The sequence below is a fragment of the Ixodes scapularis genome, unplaced genomic scaffold (genome assembly GCF_016920785.2).
Source record: "Ixodes scapularis isolate PalLabHiFi unplaced genomic scaffold, ASM1692078v2 PGA_scaffold1__304_contigs__length_218370807, whole genome shotgun sequence".
In the NCBI taxonomy this organism is placed as follows: Eukaryota; Metazoa; Arthropoda; class Arachnida; order Ixodida; family Ixodidae; genus Ixodes; species Ixodes scapularis.
In genome coordinates, this window is record NW_024609846.1 from 171,749,304 (window position 1) to 171,755,969 (window position 6,666).

The following is a 6,666-nucleotide window of genomic DNA, read 5'->3' on the forward strand; positions in this document are numbered from 1 at the left end:
AACAACCTTCGATTTTTTTTTTTTTTTTTTTTTTTGTGGGGCGCGGGAGGGAGGTGGGATGGCGAGTGGCGCTTGTGCTCGCTCGAGTTACGGTAGTCCAAATGTTGGCCTCGGCTGAAGCGTTCTTTGAGGGGCCCGGCTGGCGAAGTCGCCTGTCGTCTTGATTATTGTCTTGGTTTGAGCCTATCGTCTTTATTTTATCTGCCTCGTGCGATGTGTTGTTGAGCTCAGCTGTCTGTCTATGCTGGAAAAAGCGATGAAGAAACTTCATCGTGACGTCGCCGGTGGGAGGAGCCTAATCTCAATCGGCGGCGAACTCAACTGGCAGGGAACTTCATCGCGGCGCGTTGATGACGTCCACGGAGAGTGGCGATTGAGTTGAAACTTCATCGGGATTTGTCCCCAAAATATGTCCCTAGAGGGAAATGCGCAACGCCGCATCGAAGGGTCTTGTAAAAGCAACATTTTTAACTTATGAAAATGTATAATGCGGTACAATCTAAATATAATTACCGGTGTCAAGTCTAGGTCGCATGAATCATGTCTTTCTACGTAAGTGAAACAATTTAGATGATCGCAATGCGTGAGCTGCATCGCGATCGTGATGAATCGTCATGGCCGACGGTGGGCGTCGCACGTAAAGTGCTCGTGTGTCTGTACGAAGATTTGCCTCACTTTTGGAATTTTTGCTGTCAAGTCGGGCTTTTTCACGTCGCGATTACCACTCGGCAGTCTGGTGGGGGACGTGAACCAAGTGTCCTCGCTGAACTCGAGGAGTAGGACAGAACCTTGGCCCATATGAGAAAGGTTCCTCGCTAAGACACGGAAGGCGGCGCATGATTTCGAGGGCGGACGCGCCTCGTCCGTCGCCACACGGCATCTCGGCTGCAGTGTCGGTAAGTAAGTGCATGGCATCTCAATGGGCGGTTTTAGCGTACCGTTGCCGTGCGCAGCGAAATTGCTACTGGGAGCTCGCGCTGTAACTTCGAAGCATGCTTTTCAGCGCGCTTAAAGCCTTACCAGCCGTACCGTGGCCACCGCAGAACACGGTAACGGTCTCCTAAAACTTGCTACTTGTAGTCAACAGACACTGTGTTGTTTTTGGTCTTATTGACTTTGCACGAGTGTGCTGCCTCGTGATGTTTCTTTGAAAGCTCGGATCGTAGCGCTCAAGCTGACGAGTTAATTTCTCTAGAGCTGTGCATGAGGCACTCCGATACCTGAATTCTAAAGTGTAGGCAATGGGCATTACATCAACGCGGAACCAGAAAGGCTGCCAATTTGTTGTGCGTTAACTTGTGTTTGATTGGATGATGCAGGACTCATCTGCTGTGGCCAAAGGTGCTAGTGAGGACCCAGCACAGATTGCAGCTCCACCACCACCAAATGGTAGGTATAAAAAACAGTCTGGATTCATTTCCATAATACGTGGTTTGCGCCTGTGTCAGGACATGTATTATGCATGAGTGCCGTCGGTAGCCTCATGCTGGTGGCCATTGATGTTGTGGGGTTGCAGCTTTGCTACACTGTGATCATAGTGAACTGCGCTGTCTCCAGTGGCCCAAAGTGACAGCTTTTGTACCCATCTCAGCAATTGCACAAAAATGTGAACATGACCTGCACTGTGCATAACTATGTAGAAGATGCTGTCATTAACATATTGTGCCTGGTCGGTAGCTCCCAACGTGGCTGTAGGTCCAACCGTGTTGATGTTTCTAGCACGGTGACACCTCAGCAAGACTTACAAAAACTTAAGTGTACACATGGTGCAGAGACAATCCACACATGGTTACTTGAGTTTTGTGTCGGACAAGACGCAGATCCAATTAATGAGACTGTGTCAGGAAAAAGACGGTGCCTCCGGTCCTGTTTCCCAACAGCAACCTGCTTCCACCGAACATTCCCGGCAGCACCACATCTACCCACTGCCCTGAAATTGACAAGGGAATGACACTAAGACAAAACTGGCTCACCAATTCCAAAACCGGTGTCTGCTATTTATATAAAAGGTCCACTTCTAAAAATATTTGCTGCAAAGGGCTGTAGAAGCAGGACGCACCTGGCTGGGCATTGCCTGTCGAACTCGGCAAAATCATCGGCGTGCAGTTTTGTATACTTCTCTTCATTTTTTGCACTCAGGTATTCATGTCCTCCACCTTTGGCTAGATATCACAATCTGTCACATTTGAGAGTAAGTAGCAGATGGTTCTCGCCACCACACGGAGCAATATTTTCTGCGTACTGAACTGGACAAACACGGACAAACTTTGTCATCATCACTTGACGGTTTAAACTTCTGCCTAGGCTTAGCCCAAGTGCCTGCACTAGCACATATTTCCCCGCACGTCTCCGAGCAAGCGCGCCCGTGGCCGAATGGTTCTCGTACTTGGTTCCCACACAAAGGGCCAAGGTTCGATTTCTGGCCGCGCATGCACCTTTTTGTTAATGTCCCGCACATCCACCAAAATTTCACGAATGTCAGGTGACGAATGAACAGAAACTAAACGTTGAATTTGGCAAACTTGTGCCGAAAACAAAAATACAAAGAGGTAGCATCACAGGCATCGAAGGTCGGCAGAGTAGCACGATCGAGCGCAAGAGCGAGAGACTCTCTGTATCACCACGCAGAGCCCCTCGTGTATATGCGTGGACTTCTGGAACAAACGGCATAGAAAGTTCGGTGCGTAGAACATTCTGACTTTGAACAAGCAATGGGATTCTTGAATTAAACCAGAATGCAACATTTACAGAAATAACAAAAAGGTGCATGTGCGATCAGGCATCATACCTCAGCCCTTTGTGTGCAAGCTAAGCACAATAACCATTCGGCCACGGGCAAGCTTGCTCGGAGACGTGCATGGCAATATGAGCAGCCTCTGCCATTAACCACATCTGACATGTACCAAGTGGTGGTCACCAACACGGTGCCCTTGGAAGTACTCAAAGGTCTTGTCTTTTATACTTACATGACATTACCTGCAAACCATGTATGCATGCTACTGAAACTGTGTCATGTCAGCTGTGCACCAGTCATCAGGTAGAGCTGCAGCGGAAAAAGATAAGCACAAGCGACCAACGACCGGAGCAGCAAAATTGCGACACACGGTGGTGGCCGGCACAAAGCAGCCCATCCTAAAGCTTGCATTCCGAAAGCTATCTTATCCCTCAATTTTCTGGCAGCCACCAATGTTGAGACATGGAACATGACTGGCACTTGCTATCGGCGCGCTCGGGAACAATAGCGCTGCCTGTCGCAATTTTGCCACTCCGGTCATCGGTCACTTGTGCTAATCTTTTTCAGCTGCAGCTGTACACTGCCACCCTGGATGGTGAGGGCCTGAACTGCCCCCAGCTGCACTGTTTAGGACCTCTCGCCCACTCAGCGGGAGCAGCTGGTTGCATTGCACATGCTGCTGGGCACCCAGCATTACAGCATGAGTGCCCTAGATGTAGAGAAGTGCAGTCAAGGTCTAAAATTGGCTGGCAAGCATTGTTTGGAGAACTGTCGAAAGAAAACCTGTGTCATATGGCACTAATGAATTATTCCAGGCCAAGTTTCTTCGTCCTTGCTTTATTGAGTTACACCCAGAGCAGCTTGGGCTCACAGTCTTTGTTGTTTGCTCAATGCAATGCGGAAGAGCTGGACTTCCACAGCACCAAAAACATTGACGGGAACAACAGTTAACTTGTCATTGGGAATCAGTTATGACAGACAGTTATAGCATAAAGGAAAGTGAATGCAGGACTCTTCTGTTTTCGCTCCTTTTCATTTTCGGACCTTGTGTTGTGTTTCGAAGTGAGTGATTTCCAACTTCTCGCTTTCCATTTTTCATGTAATGGACAGAGCAGGCCTGTCTGCTGCAAAGTAATTGGATCATGCTAGGTGCACATTGCTCACGGCTGCTTGCTTCATAGGTTGCGTGTTGTACTGGAAGACCCACAGCATGAGCTTGCTGGTCTGAGCAGTTCCTTGGTTAGGAAGGTGCCCCCATAAACAAAATGCCTTTCAGGAGTCTCGCATTCTTGATATTTCCAGCACTGCATAAGAGTTCTAAGAGAAGATAAAAGCAGTGGTATGCCATACACTACTGCTCACCACAACCCTGGGATTCTCTTGTTCTAGTAATTTCTGTAACATAGTCTTTAAAAATGCTTGTTTTTATAAACATTCACCCTTTTCGTGTACTTTGTTTGCAGGCTGTGGATGGACAGGCAGCTGCAGATAGCCAGCAGTCGTCTTCGCTGACCACACTCGTGCTGCCCTTCATGGGGGTGCAGAATTTCCATGCTCAATAAAACATGCTCCCTAGGCACCATTTTGCATCTGTCATGATTTCAGTATAGCATGGAAAAAAGGTTTGCAGCACTACCTTGGTCATACCCGACAAAATTGTCATACATCGAATACAAATTTTGGGTCAGGAAATCTCGGTGCAATTTTTTATGTGCCGGGACTCGTATCTCGACTTCAGATGTCAATGTATATTTCATATACAGGGAACCAGAAATTTCACAATTAACGGTGACACGGCAGTGCAAGTTCAATCGTCCAGATACCAGCAACCACAGTTAATTCTTCACCTTTTCTTCCTCTATGCTTGGAACAATGTACTGTTAGAGCCAGAATGCTTATGCAGTCAATGGGAAACAAGATGCCACCCATGAGGAGGCCCTCTTTTATTCTCTATTCTAATGCCTCGACGTTTCACTTATGCGGTTTGCATTTTTGCAAGGTTAACCTGCCAAAAACATTGTGTTGAAAAGATTTTTCAGAAACATCACCTTATTACAAACTTCCATTTTTAGGTGCCATACCAAAACTCCGCTTGAACTGTCTTTTAGGTAGACCACTCTGCAGCCAAAGGGACGTACCGTGTCTACTTGATTTGGCAAGTTACAAAGTATGACAAAACATTGCAAGCGGATACACACAAGTATATTTCATAGATGTGACGAGAAACAAAGCTCGTAGTAGCCTCAACAGCTGCCAGGCTTCAAGTTTGAGCAGGGAGACCCTGGTAGGCAGCACATACTTGCAGAGGTGGCCACATCTCAGATTTTCAGCACTGCACAGCGTGTCCTCTGCTGTCAAAGCTTACACCGTCCTCGGGGTCGGACTCTTGGGGCTCAAGGGAGAGGCCCCAAAATAGAGCTATACAAGCCCGCATTGTGCAGAAAGTCAAATGATGTTGCTGTGCATAGCACCTTTGCAACCACCGGAACCTGCTTTTCAGCATCCTATTCACTGCTCTACGACAGAATCCTAAGCAATGCTTTTCGTTAAGCTTGGCCTCAGAACAGCAGAGCATCCATTGGGGTTGCGAGGAATCGGTGTGCAAGCATGGCTTCAGGGTTTTGTCGCTGTCACCTGCACACAACAGTGAGGCGGTATCTGACACGAATGTTTCATAACCTTTTCAGTTGTCCAAAAGCACATCAAGACTAGATAGAAATTCTATATGCTAATGCAGCCTCTACTTGGAGATAGTAGTTGCATAGCATCCCAAAAAGGCTGAAAATGTAATAATAAAAAAGTTGAAAAAAAAAGTGGAGATATTCCACTTGTCTTGCACAATACCCAAAATTATGCCTTCAGAGCAAAGAGGTGTCAATTGAGTTTATAATCTCTTTATTTTCCTTTATATACAAAGGTGGGAGATGGGGCATATAATGTCAAACGTCAAGCTGCATGGCTTGCAGCTTGACGAGGCGCCCTACCCGGTGTGGCAGAAAAGCAGCAGAAACGTTTCAGACAACACGAGCAAAGAACAAGATACTGTACCAGTTTGAACCTGCAATCGTAAAATGAAAACGTACACAACGTGCTGCAGCAGAACGATTTCCAGATGTTGAGGCCCGAGACATTTGGATGATACACATACAATCACGAGTAAGCTTGAATCCGTGCGACTATCTCACACGGCACTCATCACGGTGAACGAGGCACCCGTTTTTTACTAAGAGCTCTCGTGCGAGCGCATTGAGAAAATGTGTATTGAGCACTTACCGACACTGTGAGGCAGACCAAGTTCTAGGCTGTATAAACACACACACAACCCCAATTCTTACCGACAACACCGCTGAATTCGCATCGCGGAACTTCTTGGTCGTCGTCTTTCCGTCTTCACCTGGCGCGCGAAGCCCACCCACCTTCAGCCCTGGGTTATCGATTATCGCCTCTGTAGCATCCAAAGAATACGACTCGCAGCACACCGACGCACGGTGACGTCTTCGTCGCAGCAAAATGTGCCGCCAGCAACGCTCAAAGAGAGCACTTGCTGCTCGGCGGTCACCATATCGGGCCCCTCGCGACGCCGCCAAAGCTTCCACGGCAAATGTCAGCACCAGCGAGTGTCGGGCAGTATTCCCCAATTACGTCCCTGACGAACCTTGAACGGCGAACACATAAAAACGTAGCGATAGTCCGCTTTGGTCCGCCCCGTCCGCGAGCTTGAACGTCGCCATCTTCATTGACTTTGGCAACTTTTGCTGCCCGACTACTACAAAGTTATCTCCATCGCCAAACTCAATCGTGACGACATTTTGACGTCACCGCGAACTTCATTATTTCAACAGCATAGCTCGAACTTCATCGGAATCCGTAGGGAAAAACTCAATCGCAACGTCACATCACGTGATCAAAAGGGCAGCCAATCAGCGACCGAT